Below are 17,345 nucleotides of genomic sequence, written 5' to 3'. Positions count from 1 at the left end.
GTTTTCCAGGGTTGTTCTTTATAGTGGTTTGTTAAGTGTTTCTTGCTCCTGCAGAATATGTGTCCCGTGGGTACACTCTCTGTCATGTTTTCTTCTACTGCCTGGTAGAGATTTGGCTACCTGTAGCTGCCCGGTACACACAGCTAAGGGGATAGGAAATCGCTAAGTCCACAGCTGATGTATGTTGAAAGCAAACTTCATTTGCAGCAACAGCTCCAGGTCTCCTTTCATCCTTCCTTTCTCTTTTGAACTACCCTTATATTTTGAATGACTAAATTTGTGTGAAAACTTGGTTACTTTTGCAAACTGGTGTTATATGCAGCGCATAGATTAGGAGTATTCAGTTTGGTTAAGCATATGCTGAACCTCCATGTACAATTTCTACTTTCCTCTTGGCTTCTCAAACCATCCCAACTTTATTGGACCTATTTTATAAGTAATTTCTTCACATGGAGTCATTATGGTTTGGGGCTTAAAATATAAATATAACTTTTTAAATTCATGAAAAAGTCATAGTTCCTGCACAGTCAATGCTATGTTTGCTGCTGGCACATGTACTCTTAAAAGAAATTTCCAGAAAGAAATAATTAATACAGAAATAAGAAATTGGGTACTTGAAAGAGGAGCTGGTTATGCTTTTATTAATAACCGTGTTTACCATTTCTATTTCTCATGTGAAACCACCTTTTCAGACTATCTTTAAAATAAACAAGTTATAGAACATTCCTTTGTTTACTTCTCTTATGTATATGATGGGATAATTGCTGGCAGCATGGCCAGTTTGCTGATGAGGAATCCTATAGACTCCAAATTGTGGAGGTAAATTGGGAACCTAGCTAACTGTTATCACACTTCACCTAAAGATGGCTGCACAGAAATGCCCCTGGATCTATTTGTTATGTGTCTTCCCACCTCAGCTCTGCTAATGACACCATTCATCATCCCAAATCCTGCAAGCACACCATTACAAGGTGGCATCCTAGTCACCTGTGATAGAAATAATCTTTTATTTTTAAGCTCAGGCTTCAGGGGCATTCTGTCTGCAGCTACAAGTGTTGAGAGGCCAACCCTACTTCCAAGGAAGGTGTCTTGTCTATAAACACTGAGACCTGTGTGCATGTTATAGTGTTTAGGATTCATTTGTCCTTTGGTGAATTAAAGGGTTTGACATTTCTACATTAGGCTGTAAAGTACAGGAGGATATTAAGTGGGTAGTTTAAAACTCTGTGATTCATGACAGAAAGCAATAAGAGGACCATATTATCCGATCATTGTCACAGCCGGTTTGACTCACTTATCTGTTTTCTTTGCATCTGGTTGTAGAGATAAACTATGTTTAACATCATAGTCTAAAAGTGCCAGTGACTCACTGGAAGCTCTCTGACATTCACAGAAGCTTTCATTCTCTTGTCTTAACATTTCCCACTGGGAATCAGTTACTAAACAGGTCTTACTACACTGTGGTTTTCCAGTGGTCCAGTAATTAGATTTGTGAAAATTATCTGACTAAAGAATAGAGTTTTTTTTCAATGTTGATAACACCACGGCTATCTTTTTTAAAAATCTAAATACCATTGATTTGGGGGGATTTAATTTATGACTGTGTAGGGCAATTCTTTACAAATGAAGCCCTGCCTTTCCCAAGGGCACTCAGCGCTCCAGTTGACAGAAAATCATTTAGCAGGAAAGGGAATGTTAATGTTGCCTTGGGGCATAACGCAGGTACTCACTTTAATACACACTTCTCATCTTGGAAGGAATTGATAAGCAATGTCTCCCAAAGTAAAATATTCTGATGTATCTGAGCCTGGGATCAACAGAGATAAAGGTTTTTGAGGATAGATCATTGCTGCTGGAGGCTGTCCCTGAGGGGCTTTCTCTATTACTTTGGGGAAGGTGGGAAGAAGGGAAGGGATTTTTGGATTCTTCATAATCAGATTCAAATCTCTCAGAGAACAGTAAACAGATATTTGAAAAGATGGTTGTGTGCATGGACTTTTGTTCCTCCTGGACTTACTCTCTTTCCAATTACCTCAGAAAGGCTGAAAATCAATGCGAAGTGAAGCCAGTAAAGGTCATGGTGGAAGAGTTCAGCACTGTGTGATTTAGAGCATTACCAGCTCTTAAGAGATCAACTGACCTTTAGTGTGAGTGTTTACAGATAGTTTGCGTGCATACACGTGTGTGCGCGCGCGCGTGTGTGTGTTCACATGTGCATCCTTATTCTCTTTCAAAAATGTCTCTATTTGTGTGAGGTTTTTTACTACTTAAAAAGAAGTGATAAGATTAATTTTACTTGTCAGCTTGATACATAGTAGAATCATATTTGAAATGAATCTCAAGGAGAGATTAGTTAGAGCAGGTTGACCTGACCTGTGGGCATGTCTGTGGAGGATTTTATTTATTGTTATTTGATGTAGGAAGATTCAAGACCACTATGGGTGACACCATTCACTAGGCAGGGGAATCCTAGAATTTGGAGGAACAGAGAAAATATCATGAATATATGCATTTCTTTGTATTCTTGACTGTGGGTATAATGTAACAAGATCTTTAATCTCCTGCTCTTGTGATTGCCTCTCAATAATGGACTCTAACTTGTAATTATAAGCTAAAATCAACCCCCTTTTCCTTTAGCTGCATTCTGTCAGGCTATTATGTAACAGCAAAAGAAATGAAATCAAGACAATATTATGAAGACACTTAAGCTTAGACCAGCCACTTTGCATTTGTGAGTACAGAACTGAAAAATATAACCCATAAAATAAGACCCAGCTGACTAAAAAGGGCCCAGGGCAAGAGCTTTCCCAGTCTGCACGTGTGTGTGAAAGGCAGAGCCTTACATAGCTTCTCTTTCCTGTCTTGTGTCTTACTAAGTTACAAGGGCAGCACTCACCTAGGCTATGTGCAGACTTCATTCCTGTTTCAGGAATAGTGTTTTTATTATTATACTCAGTGTGGTGAAATTTATTCACCTATTGTTCAGTTGATAAACCTTTGGACTTTTTTTCAGTTTGATAATTAGAATTCAGAAATATAAGAAAAGCTTATTTTAAAGCTAACGGAAATATTAGTCATTCTAAATTATTTTAGTGTGTATATTCTTTACAGCTCTTGTGTGAATGAAAATAATCTGTAACATATAATATGATAAATGCACATTCTTGAAGTTTTGTAATGAAGTCATAATTTAGATAAACATACATTACTCATAATTATTTATATTCAAACAGCCATAGTTTCTAGGATGATACATATTCAGTTAGTCTACTGTTCTTCACACATTATTAGGAATCATAACACAGCTCAGAATCCACAATGATACCAATGCCTCTGACTTTAACATAAGATTAGAAGAACTCAGTTGACAAAAAGAACTTAATTGTTGGAAGAGAGCAATTGAAAAGATTAATTGCATGATACATTGATATATCAATGTAACATAGAAATAAATAATATATTAAGAATCATAAAAGGTGGTTCCTATTATTCACAAAGCCCTCTGATATTAAACCTAGAATAGTCTTGAATTATGTTGCAGAGAAGACTCATAATTAAAATAACAATGTTAAGTTTAAAATATATTTAAAAATATTATATGTATTTCATGTGGCTGTGTGAAGAGGGCATCGGATTCCATGGAGTAGAAGTCACATGCAGCCAGTTACTTGTTTGCCTCTTAATGTGGGTGTTAGAAACGGAACCCAGGTCCTCTAAGAATGGTATACACTCAAAGTCTAAGCCGTCTCTATAGTTCTTCTTTAACTATTTTGAATTGAAAAACACATTCCTTTATTTAAACATATGCAGATTTAAAAACCATTAAAGCCAGATATGTAAGCTGACATAATAGCAATTTTAAGTATGGACTCCAAAACCCTAGAAAAGAACAAAAGAAACATTCTATTTTCAGACAGTTTTGGGGTGTAATCTGTAGATTGTATAGATATGGCTTTCTTTCACTTACAGTGCCTACAAACAATGCTTCTTTGAGCATATGTAGGTAGCATTGAATGCAATGCAATGCAAAGAAGAAGTTACAACATTAAAGGTAACTTAATTCTTAGGAATCATCAAATTAATGCCTGCAAAAACTACAAGCATTAGAGCCACTCGATGGTAGTGTTCAGAGAGAACGTTTATGTGTGAGAGTTAGAGCTCTACATTTCATTTGCTTTGGAAATCAGATACTACCAACGATAAGGAACATCTTATTTTGTTTAGCAAAGCTGCTAATTGGAATGGGAATTATAATGATCATTTCTGAAAGGCTTCATGACCATAATCATCTTGCACCCATTTCCAAGTTTTTATTACTTCCTAGTGTCCTCTGGGAGGAACGTTTCTAAGCTGAAGGTGGTGTTCTGTCTCAAGGGATGCTAATTTAATAAGGGTATCATCAGGCTGATCCTCTAGTGCACCTGGGTTTGGCATCACTGGTGTTAGATGGCTTGCTCACTGCAGCATTGCTAAGTACTCACTTATTGGAAGCCACATTGTTTATAAAGAATAGGTATTTCTTCACCGGAAGATGCTGAGATTTTCTCTGGTGAAATAAAAGTCGATTGTACTAAATTTTGCTTGTTATTTGAAACAGGATCAATTGAATGTCTTCTAATAGTGAAGTATTATCATGAATGACAATAAATAAAGAAAAGTAGGTAAATCCTGCACTGGATGTCACACAGGCATGCTCTAAGATAATTCTGTAAAGTAAAACCATGAGTTGTTATGAGGAAAAAGTGCTAAACATAATTGACAAGTGTGTGTGTGTATGTATGTATGTATGTATGTATGTATGTATGTATGTATGTATGTATGGTTTTCTCCAAGAGAACAGGTGGCTCGTCAAGTACTGTCAATTAACATCAATTCAGAAACATTGCAGGAATATCATCTGTAATGTTGGGAATTATGGCTAGGAAGAAAGACCAAGATTACTACAGAGACGAATGCTTTCTCCAACAACTTCCATTGTTCATGGATTTCAGCAAGAAGGAAAATCTAAAGGCAAGGAAATATCTCAAGTCACACAGAAAAATAGGAATTGGTGCAGATAAACGGTCCTAAAATCAGATCATACATCAGTAATACATGCATGGCTGGTTCCTAGGACTATGGGGACATATACTAGTGTTTTCAGGTTTGGATCATTTAAAAAGTTCTCATTACTGTGTCCTTTTTGAGAGGGACACCATTTCCCAGACACCAGTTTCTTGGCTTATTCCCCAGTGGCCTTCTAAAGTTTAAAATGTCCTTGAAGTGTTGCTTTGGGACCTGATTTTCCATAGTAGAGTTAAGACAAAAGAAGAAAGAAAGGTAAACAAGTCAGGATGAATTGAATAACCTGAACTAGGTCGAACAAAGAAGCCTTGCATTTGGCTTTCAAATGGACAGTAGAGAAAGATCACATTTTTTTTTAAATCAAAAGTTGTTTGATAGTTGGTCCAATTGGAATGTGCCTGTAATCCCAGCACTCAGGAAACTGAGGCAGAAGGATAACAGTTTCCAGACCAGTCATTTAAACAGAGAGCTGGAAACCTATTGATTGAGATTTTTCTAAAAATAGAAGTGAAAAGAGAGCTTGAGAGGTAATTCAGTTGTAGAGTGCCTCTCTAGCATGAGCAAAGATAAGGACTCATTTCTAGTATTGAAAAACACTGTACATGTTTAATTTTAGATATGTAAACTGCTAGGGTGAAACATCAGTAAGGAAGTAAATATTCTTCATGCCATTCTGTGGGCAGAGACTTGAAGAATTCTTTCACAGAGTATACCTGAGAGTGTGAATCTAGCTTAAGGACCGAATTTATCTTTAAGATACTCTGAAGAGCTGTAATAAGCCCAAGATCATATCCTACTTGGAATCAAACAAATGAACTGTTAGAGCTTGCTGGCCAGTAGAAGGGGCAACAAGATGCTTGTTACAAGATAATAAACTTTATTCTTCAATTTATGGCAGCAATGCAAGAACATATTCAAATTTTTCTATCAGTTCCAAGTCTCATGGAGGGATGGAATAAGATCACATGTAGGTTTATCACACATGTGGAAACTCAGCTTGAAGGAATCCAGATTCATTGTGTGTGTGGAGGGTGTCTTAGGGTCTCTACTGCTGTGATGAAACATCCAAACTGAAAAGCAAGCCAAGGAGGAAAGAGTATTTGGCTTAAACTTCCATATTGCTGTTCATTATTGAAGGAAGTCAGAACAGAAATTCAAACAGGACAGGTTCCTAGAGGCAGGAGCTGTTGCAGAAACCATGGAGGCTAACTCCTTACTGGCTTGCTTCATATGGCTTTCTCAGCCTTCATTTTTATAGAACACAAGACTACCAACCCAGGTATGACACCACTTAAAATGGCCTGGGCTCTCCCCCGTTAATTACTAATTGAAAAAATGCCTTATAATTGGATCTCTTGGAGACATTTCTCAACTGAGGCTCCTTCCTCTCTGATGACTCGAGCGTGTGTCAAGTTGACAAACAAAACCACCCAGTACAGGAGAGGTATGCACACATTTGTGTGTGTGCTTAGGATTCTAGAACACCTGTGTTTATGGGAATGTAGGCCAGAAGTCAACATTTCTTGTCTTCCTTAGCTTAGTTTTACCCAAAAGTGGAATTCACATAGTTGTACAAGATGGCTGGCTACTAAGCCTTGGGGATCTCTCTGTCAGTCTCCCCATAATGTAATTGCTAATATGCACCCAATGTTTTATGTGGATGCAGAGGATTAAAAACTCAGGTCTTCATGCTTGCATACAAGCCATGTTTTCTGTGGTTCTGGTTTTTATTAATTTATCTTTGCTTAAAGAGGGTCTTGAGGGGCTATAGTAGGTTATGGATAAGGCATCAATGTGGCATTGACAATAAGCAACAGATTGTCTCAAAAATGTGTAAATCCATCTCACTGTTTTAGGGATTTTTAAAAAATAACCTTATGAAATAGAAAGGTGCTACACAAAGTTGACCACATGATTTCTTTTCTATGATGTCCTTGATAGGTTGAAAGCCAGGCCCTGCTTATTATTTGTGGTATAGGAATTTTTTAACCTATACATTCACTTGTGAAGGCATTTGGTTCTAAACTGTGCCTTGAAGGCATCTCTGTCTGTCTGTCTGTCTGTCTATCTATCTATCTATCTATCTATCTATCTATCTATCTATCATCTGTCTATTATCTATATATCATCTACCTATCTAATCTATCTACCTAAAATCACATATCTATCTATCTATCTATCTATCTATCTATCTATCTATCTATCTATCATCTATCTTCTTTCTATTCTATTCCATTCTATTCTATTCTGTTCTATTCTATTCTATTCTATTCTATTCTATTCTATTCTATTCCATTCTATTCTAGTGTAGTCTATTATTATTCATAGTAAGATGAGTTGAATGATGTATGAGAAAAGCATATAGAAGAAAGAAAGGCAAATTCAGGCCCATCAAGCCATTTTGAAATATTGACTGGTAGGACCTCTATGAATGAGAAAAAAGTTGTGAAAATATGAACTAAAAGATATCAGAAGGTATAGAAACATGTGTGAGGTTTTGGTAGTATAGATATGGTTAGATTTTATGGAAGGTTAGTTGTTGAAGGATTATTAATATTAATATTGAATTATTATTTTATTGAAATCAATGATTACTCCTTAACTAGTTTTATACCCAAATAACCACACAGAGAGATCAGGATCTATTTAATTACTCTATAGCACAATGATGCACAATAATTACTGCATCCTAAGTCTCCATGCTAGCATAGTTTCTTCTCATTCTGATATCCTACATTATACTTACTTTTAAATCATCTCCTAGGCTCAGGTCATTTCTCTTGATGTTTCAGGGTCTCTCCTCTTGTCTCCATCCTTTCCTTCCTTCTCTTTCTCTTCCCCTCAATTCATCAAGTTGCCCCACCATATTCTCTGTTACTGCTCAGCCCTGGCTACTTGGTTTTTATTGACATAATAGAGAACAAATGGTGACATGTTTACACAAAGTTGAAACTGGAGATACTTAGATTAAACATCAAAATGCAATGTCCTGATTGATCCAGACAGTGGGGTGGAGAATTCAGCATTTGAATGAACAAGGGTAAACTGTAGACAGTCTACAAGAACAGGTGACATAACTGTATCTGATATTGGAATTATTCTTTCAATAGTCTTAAGGAAAATTGATTAAGGGAAGGCTAGGGTGTAGATCAGAAGATTTTAAAAAGAGGTGAATTTTAGGATGCTATTGTAGTAATCAAGATCTGAATTAAGGGTGTTTCAAAGGGAATGATGGGAAAGTAGGTTAAAGGATATTTAGGGAGTAGAATCAATGGGGCTTGGTGAGTAATTCAATGATGGAAGTTAGAAATTCCAGGGTGACTTTATTGTGTGTAACAGGAAAACCACTGGAGAAAATATCGCCAGTAGAGCAGGCTTCTGTGCAAGTGCACATGGGGTGATAAAGGGATTATCAGTTAATTTTGGACATTCTGACCTTGTGCTCAAATAAGATCACAGCAGAGTGGCAGCAACATAGGGTCAAAAATAAAGTTCTAGGTAACTCCAGCTCTTACAGGAGGGTTCCTGAGGCTAAAGATCATGTGCTTCCTAATTCCTACATGTTGAGGAGTCCCATGGGTGACTTCTTCTAGAAATAAAAGAAATGGGAAAGCTTTGGAGAAAAAGATAAAATATTTTCTATCAAATAATGTCTGACAACATATGCAGATAGTATTTTTAAAATGTGCCATCTCCAATCTGGTAGAAAACATTGGAGTAACTGTTTTACAGGAACTAAGTGTTTATTTTTATGTAATGGTTATGTTTTTAAAAACAGTGGTCTTTAAGAAAACTATAAAATGGAGCTATTTCCTAAAAGAAAATAATGAAAGCTTTTAGTTTTTGACTCTAAGAAAAGTAATTTCTTTTGAAAATATAGTTATCTGACCTTCAAAGTATCCTACTTTGATTCTGATTTTTATAATATTTATTTTATAGACATTATTTTGAAAAGTTTTTATTATTCTGGTAAAGCTGATTTAGTGTGTAAGAACATTATTCTGTTAATAGAATCATTCATTAGGAAGGTTGGAATTTTTTAGATGTTGTCATGCTCTACAGTGCATTTTTATGTGCCTTTTAATCATGTTTTTATTTAAGCAACTCAAACAAATAATAGTTACATTCTTAGATGCAAGGAGTTCTTTTTGAAGCATCTGATAGTCACTATTTCTTGGTCAACAAATTATGTCTTTTGTCATTATCAAACAAAGTAATTTACAATATCTATCAGCCCTTTTGTTCTCTAGTTCTCTGAGAAAATGGTGATTGAATTTAGGATAATCCGTGCTTGGTCAAAGTGGCAAACAATCCTGTCATACCTGATTAGCTACCAAAGATAATATATAAACCTATTTTAAAATCACCAAAAGACATGAAAAATCTTTCTAAAATATATAAATAAATGACTGGAAAATATTTAAAAAATATGATCAGCATTTCTAATAGAAAAATGAAAATTAGAACCAAGGTGAAATTCAAATTATTTCTATTTGCTTTACTGTCAAAAAGATGGCAGAAATCAAGTGCCATCAAAAATGTGGACAAAGGAAAGGTCACATGCAGTGTTGCTGATACTGCCACTTGGCACAGGCATCTTGGAAAACAATGTAGAATGCCCACAGACAAAGTAAAACTAACACTACCAGTGCCATTCTTGTTGGGAATATAATGAAAAACACTGAAATCATTGTGTCCAGGAGGGCTTCTTACTCCTATACCCACTGCAGTATTTCTTATGGTGGAGACAACCTACTAAATCCCTTTGGCTAAGTCAAATTAGCTATGTGCTGGTTGGACTAATTTCCTATTAAAATATCAATGTCTGTAGGCTTTCATCTATTCAAAAGTGTACAGTGTAAATGTTTTTGACCTTTTATAATTATTCTAAGTCTCAAATTAGAATATGTGAGTTGTAGTTTCATGTATGGATGTTATTTATAGCTCTTTTTCTTTCGAAGTCTGTTTTCTGATTTTTCTTTTTAAGCTCAAGGACAATTTTATTATTGTTTAAAAAGAATACACCTCAGGGAAGGCAACCTGTGAATCCCAGCAGCTGTTCTAAGTAGAATAAAGAAGAAAAGGCAATATATGAAAAGCAAAGATTATATATATATATATATATATATATATATATACAAAACAACAACGAGAAAGGTCATGGCCCTTGAATTTAGCTATAATGAAGGTTATCTGCTTGGAGGCAGTCAGCCATGTGACAGCAAGGGAGGCTTGAGGGAAGAAATAAGGAAGACCAAGTGTTAGGGAAAAGTATGCAACTTCCTTAGAAAAAAGATACTGTATTTTTTGGACCATAAGATATTCTTTCCCCCCAAAAGTAGCAGGAAAATTAAGGTGGGCCTTAAGGGCTGATTGCTGTCCATTGGACATCAACGAAGAGGTCACTTACAGATGTCTTCAGTGTGGCAGCTAAGTAATGCGCACAGGGTTCAGTGTGTCCTCAGGAACAAGAAGAGGCCTGGGAGGTATCCCCTCCACCCCACTGCTCTGATCTGAATGCCAGTCTTAGATATTAGCCTTCTGGGTAAGCAGGTGCATGTCAGCTTGCTGCAGGGAGCAGGTCCGGGAGAGTGCAGTAAAATATGCAGCCATAAGGAAGTTCTACTACCATTTGTCCTCCTTGACTCCAGTGGGGCCACATTTGGGGGTCTCTAGAAAACTAGAAAAGTGCCTGAGTCTCTAAGTCTTTCCTCCTGCTGAGTTAACACTACTTAATATAACTATTTAATATTTTGTTATATTTTAATAAATATTTTATATACTATTACTAATTTGGTTGAGAGTTTTGTTTCTTGTTTTACTGCTGTAATAACTGGGTGTGGTCAGGCATGTCTTATGTTCAAAAATTAAGTAGACAAAAATGGGAAAGTCATGTCTTTCTGGGTAATACAGAAAAGTAGGTGGACTCATAAAGCTTTGTGTCCACTGCTCAGTAAGATACTGCACTAATGGGCTGGAATCTTGAAATAAAAGTACGTTTCTCATTAAAGGAATAATCAGTACTTCTATCCTATAGCCTAACATGGCTCCTTAGGGTTAACCTGTCTTCCTAGGACTGTGTTGCCTTTCAGTGGGTTGTTCTTTAGGCAGGTCATAGACTTGACCTAGAGATTAACTCCTAAAAAAATAAGAGTATGGCGCATCTCTACCTGAAAGTTCATTTTAATCTTTAGTGTAGCATTCTTCTCTGAAACCCAAAAAAGCACTTAGGAGATGGACTGAAATTGAGGAACAGATATAATGTATTTTACCATGAAACTGGAGTTCTATTAATTATACGTTTAAGGTTGTTATTGTTTGATGGGTTAGACCTATCCAAATGGAACATCCCTTTTCCTTTTGTGCCATTAGAATGTGCATAATGGATACCATGAGGTGATATCAATCTCAGGGTTCCTCTACTCAGTGGATCACGTCACCCTCCCAATTTGTATCAACTTATCTACTAGGGGAAAGTATAGGATGGTGGCATGTTTTAAATTGCATAGGTAGATAGATGATATTGCTGCATATGCTTATTTCAGAGTATATTTTCATCATGATGCCAATACATTTCTCAGGTTTTTTTAATGTAATGTGGCAAGATATATTTGTATTCTTCTATAGAGGAGGATTCATGAATCTTTATTTTCTCATGATGGAGGAATTTATGAAACTTTAGTCTTGGAAACCCTGATGTGACCACTGCCTTTCTTTTTTTTCTTTTTTTTCTTTCTTTTTTTGTCTTAAGCTTGATGTTTATATACAACTAATGGCTAAGAGCTATTCTTCGTATAGGATTTTAGTATGTTCGGCATTGACTCCTAATCAAGGAGGTTTTATTTATATTTTCATGACCATACACAGATGGTAAATTACGATCTCAGTTGCTAATATTCTGCATATTATGGTCTTAACAGGCACTTGTTGAGCTTTTTGTATATTGGGGTTTGTAAAAGATTTTTGCCTCATTCAGACTACTTGCTAATTAGTTTCAGTTGAGAGTCTATTGGGAAACAGGTACGAAACACAGGTCAGAGGAAGATTTAAAAAACTAATCTGGTCTTTGTAATGTCTAATTCACTAATTCCAGTGGGGAAAAGCGATAAGTGCTAAATTGGGTTAAAGTTGAAGTTTTACAATTTGATGCTGTCAGTGGATCATTGACTGTATCTTTTCTCATTTCAAATGGTTCTGCTATTCTCACCTACCACCAAATGCTTCTTGGTTTCCATGATGGATATTTTGTCAATATTATTGCTGTACATGATCACTTTAATAGCACTCTGAATATATTTATTTTTCAAGGGAACTTTGTTCCTTGATAAAGCAACACTATTATAACAGTTAACATTAAAGTGATTAATGGTTAATCTTCCCCCAAAAGAAAACAAACATATTTAGGAGGCAGAAAACAGAGACAAGTTTTTTGAAGAATGAGCTAGATATGGTCTGTGCCATGTGGAAATTTGCTAAACTCCAAAGACTCTAAAACTCATCAAATATCATTCAGTTTCCTGACATTTGATAATCACCAAGCCTTCCTGCCTTGTGTGACACTATCTGCCAATCAAAAGATCAGTGAGAGCCTTTATGAGGCAATTTATATTCTGGTGAATGAATTTGATATGTCAGGTTTCTCTACATCTTACTTTTGTTGAATGATGGCCAGAAGACAGATTCCTGAAGAACGAATGAATTGCATCCTGCTTCCTAGTCAGAAACAATGGTACTGCTGTTTTTTTTTTTTTTTATAATGTAAATCTGGGCTATCTAGACATAATTTAGGATTATCAGAAAAAGAACTATAATTGAGTTCCATGTGGATAATTGTGTCCATGTTCCCCAATAGTTGGACTAAGTATGATGTTTCTGATGTTCATCCTATTGATGTTGGGACTTTATTAGTATACACTTTTGATGTTAGCTTCTTTTGAATTGATACTGAGATTCATGTACAGCTAAGAAGCAATATTTTCTGGTACAACATGAAACCCATTACACATTTTGTAATGATCAATTGTTTCTTTACTTCAAGCGTGTCTCTTGAGAAGATCTAGTTGCTTGGATTTCAAGCCTTATGCTAGCAGCAGTTTGACTTACTATGTGATGAGCACTTCTATGAAAGCAGTCCTGACTCTCCTGAGGGATAATGACACATCAGGTCATATGATAGAGAGCTCAGTCTGATCACACAGAGCTCCTAGATCGTAACCAATGCTTTGTGAGTACATGTGCATGTCTGTGTGTGCGCCTGTTGAAATTAGAGACCAGTAATAGGTGTCAATCCTTAATGTTGGAACATAGTCAAAAGAATAATGCATCGAACAGTGTTGCCATTCCTGTTCAGATTAAAAGGTATCCCAGGACTTCGGAGCCCAGGATCCCACAGCTCCGACATGAGGGCAGTGTCCTAGTGGAAGGGCGTTCTGAGACACAAGAGCCCAGGTCCCACACAGCTCTGAGGGGGAAGTCTACTCAGCAGAGGCATGGCAGCCCTGTAGGAGGATAGCCCTGGCTGAACCGGAGTGCTACAGTTTAACAGCTCTGCTTTGCCACTTCTCGGTTTCAGCTTTGCAGCTTTCAGGCAAGGGTATCCTCAGTGCAGGAGCCTCAGCATCCCCTCCACTTCTTAGCTTCTTTCAACGATAGGTCACACTAGGCAGCAGCTCATGAAAGAGAATTATTGTGATGGATGAATCCAGAGTTTGGAAGGATAAGTCCAGTAGTGGCTGCCTTTACTCCTGGGAGAAAACAGCAGGGAACTGAACATTAGTCAGGGCTTATATAGGATGTCCTAGAGGGCGGGGCTTTCCGGAGTGAGGATTGGGGGAATTTCAAGGTCTGAGCTTTGGAGAGCTCAGGGATTTGTGAGTTTTTCTGTTCAGGTATTGATGGGATTTTTCTTGCAGGGTGGGATTTGAGTACTTTCTCACTTTGGTCCTGGGAATGACAGTTACAGCCATTAGAAAATCCTTAGGGTCTTTATGGAAGTCTTAGCAGAGTCTGGGTATTGAAGACCTTCAGGTAAGGACCTGGCCACTTTCCTGCCTTGAGGGTTTACAAAGTTTACTTGAGTTGGAATAAAAAGCCAACAAGCAAATAAATGCCTTGGGGACCTGTGAAAGAAGCTGCAGAATAAAGGCAGAGTGCCTTTCTACCTCAGGCACATTTGCTCATTGGCTTGTTTTTAGATATGAGTTCCTGCTACCTGTGACAAACATTTACATTCATTTCAAAAGACATGTTTGTTCTTGTTGGATGTCAGAACAGAGCTATAGAGCCCAGTCTGGTGAACGGACTGGTGAACCTCAGTATTCCCTGAATCTGGATCTGGCCTTCTGCCTGGTTTCCATTCTCTCTCAGCTATAACTAAAGCATTTGCCAGAAAACTGTGCTAAAATTGGTCTGTCCAGAGAAAGTTCTGGGCAAGGGCTCTTCTGTTAATATGCAGTATGTGCTTACTGGTGTTTATTTACATATTTGTCTGATCATGTTTTTCTGAATTCAAAAAACCTTCTTTGGACCTTGGATCACTAATTTGTTGTTGTTGTTGTTATATCTACATATAAAAGTACACTGAAAATGAAGTAAGCTTGTCTACAGCATTAGACTGTGCAAAGCCCAAACTAATGCCATTTTGTATCTAACCTCCATGTAGTGTATGTTCTGTGAGAACTTGTCCTCTAGGTGACCATGTTCCTCCTGTGTTCTAGCAGTTTCCAGAAACTCACACCTGGGCAATTAGATATAATCAGAACTCAATGTTCCTCTGAGATAAAAAATTTCCCCTCAAGATTTGGTCTCCACCCAACCTGCCTAAAGGTTAACATTCCTATGACCCACAGCGCCCAGCGTCCCCTCTCAACCCTTCTTACAGTCTTTCCCTTTATAAACCTATTATCCTTGAAGCTCTGGGCCACTCTCCTACCTTGCTGCATCAAGAAGGTTTGTGGTTCAAGCTTGAGCCCATAATAAAGAACCCTGTGTGTATTGGACTAGTATCAAGTCCTGTTGGCTTTTTGGGGGTTCTCACAATCTGGGCAGAACAACTGTAGTTTGTCCCATTCTTTTCAGTTCTCAGAGTCAGATCTCAGAGCTACAGATCTGGATAGGACAGTGAAAGTTGATATGTAGAAGCTATTACCTTGTGCTTTTGAGACATGGTCTATCATTGGCCTAGTACACCAAGTGGGCTAGAGTAAGTGGCCAGGGGTCCTCCTGTCTCTGCCTCAACAGCACCAAGGTTACTGGAATCACCACCACTTCTGGGTTTTTGTTTTTGTGTTTGTTCTGATGCCTGGCCTCAGGTCATTGTGCTTTTGAGACAACTGCTGTATCACCTGGATTTTTGTTGTGACTCCTCTCTTGCCTTTGTCCTTTGGTGGGCTGCATGGCGAAAGTGACTGTGATGATTCACAGTGACTGCCAAATTGACATGATCTAGAATCACCTAAGAGACTCACCCGAGGGCATTTCTGTAAGAGACTTCTTAGATTATATTTTAATTAAGGTGGAAAGATGACATGTGGGTGACACCATTCCAAAAGTTGGAATTTGGGACTGACAAAAAAGGAGAGAGCTGACCACCAGCATTCATCCCTCACTGCTTCCTGACTGAGGGCGTAGTGTACCAGCTGCCTCAAGCTCCTGCCACAATGACTGCCTGATGGAGATGAACTTTGCCCTTATTTCTTCCCTTTATTTGCTAATCAGGTATTTTGTCATAGCATCGAGACAAGCAACTAATGCAGCAAGGAACACACTTGTGCAAGAAGCAGCACTGGATGAGTCCCACAGGGAAGTAAACATTTAGCAAACTTTTGGAAGTTCAGATACAGAGGAGAGAAAGAGAGCTAGAGTCATTTCATTAAAATATTTCCAATCTGAGAGCCTGGCATTAGTTAGAGATTTGTGTCTTATGGAATCAAAGCAAAGTGCTTCCTAGTTACATGACATTAACTGTGTTGCTACAGACTAATGAAGGTAAGTTGACAGCTACGATGAAATGTATGTCTATATCAGTAGTTACATTCCTATCTATGTGTTACTATTTGCATATATTTAAATAATCCTAGGTGCATAATTGATACTGTGGACTGTGGTCTGATTATGTAATCATTTCACTGTTTATATACCTCATAGGTAAATGCTTCTTCTTATTTCAGTAGGAGTTTTTGACTTAATAAGGCTCATTAATATGTACTCTCCATCTCTTAGTGTGCATTCAGGACAGAGCTAATTTCACTTGGAAATACCATAAGGGCAGGGATGTTTCTAGTCAAACATCGCCATTTTACATGGGTAAATTCTAAAGGTCCTAATTTCTGGTGGCATACTTCATTACGTTTTGAATTCTATTTCAACATGCTGCCCTCTCGAAATCATGTCTCTCGTTCCATTTTCTCCTAAACTCTTGACTCTTACCCAGTATGGTGTATATTTTCAGTGGCTCCTAGACACTCTGTTCCTTAGCCTTCTTGAAATACTCTGCAGTGCTTGGTAGATGGAGGTGTGGCCATCTTCACACACATCAGTGTGAATTTATAACACCTCTGGCTCTGTTCTACCCTCACCAGCCCACTAACATTATTGGAAAGACCCTTGGGGACAGAAATCAGGTTTTATTCTTTCATTTTTAACTCCATGGAATGCTCTGTGCATGATGGAATTGAGTCAAAGGCAAATGGTATTTAGGCATTAAAGTCTTGTCTTCTGTGTAATCAATCCTCAGCCTTGGAACTGTATAATTTATTGCTTCTATAAACCCAGTGTCCCTTTTTAATTTTTTATTTTTAATTTATATATTCATTTTACATCCTGATCATAGCCCCCTCCCTCCTCTCCTGCCAGTCTCTCCTCTTACCCTCTTCCCTCTATGCCCTCTCACTTTGTTCTCAGAAAAGGGGAGTCCCCTCCCAACAGCCCACCCCAGTGCATCAAGTCATATCAGGATTGAGCTCTTTCTTTTCCACTGATAGCCTTGTGCTTTAGTTGGAGTTTTTATTGCTGTGAAGAGACACCATGACAACAACAACTCATAAAGAAAAACATTTAGTTGGAGCTGGCTTACAGTTGAGAGGTTTAGTCCATTACCATCATGGTGGGATGCATGATAGTGTTCAGGTAGACATGGTGCTAAAAAGGAGCTGAGAGTTCTACACCCAGGTCTTCAGGCAGCAAGCAAGAAGAATGAGACACTGCACCTGGCTTGGGCTTATGAAACCTCAAAGTCCATCTCCAGTGACAATGGCACACTTTTTCAATATGGCCACACTCTT

This window comes from Acomys russatus, chromosome 14 (genome assembly GCF_903995435.1).
Source record: "Acomys russatus chromosome 14, mAcoRus1.1, whole genome shotgun sequence".
NCBI lineage: Eukaryota > Metazoa > Chordata > Mammalia > Rodentia > Muridae > Acomys > Acomys russatus.
This window is presented reverse-complemented; position numbering follows the sequence as displayed.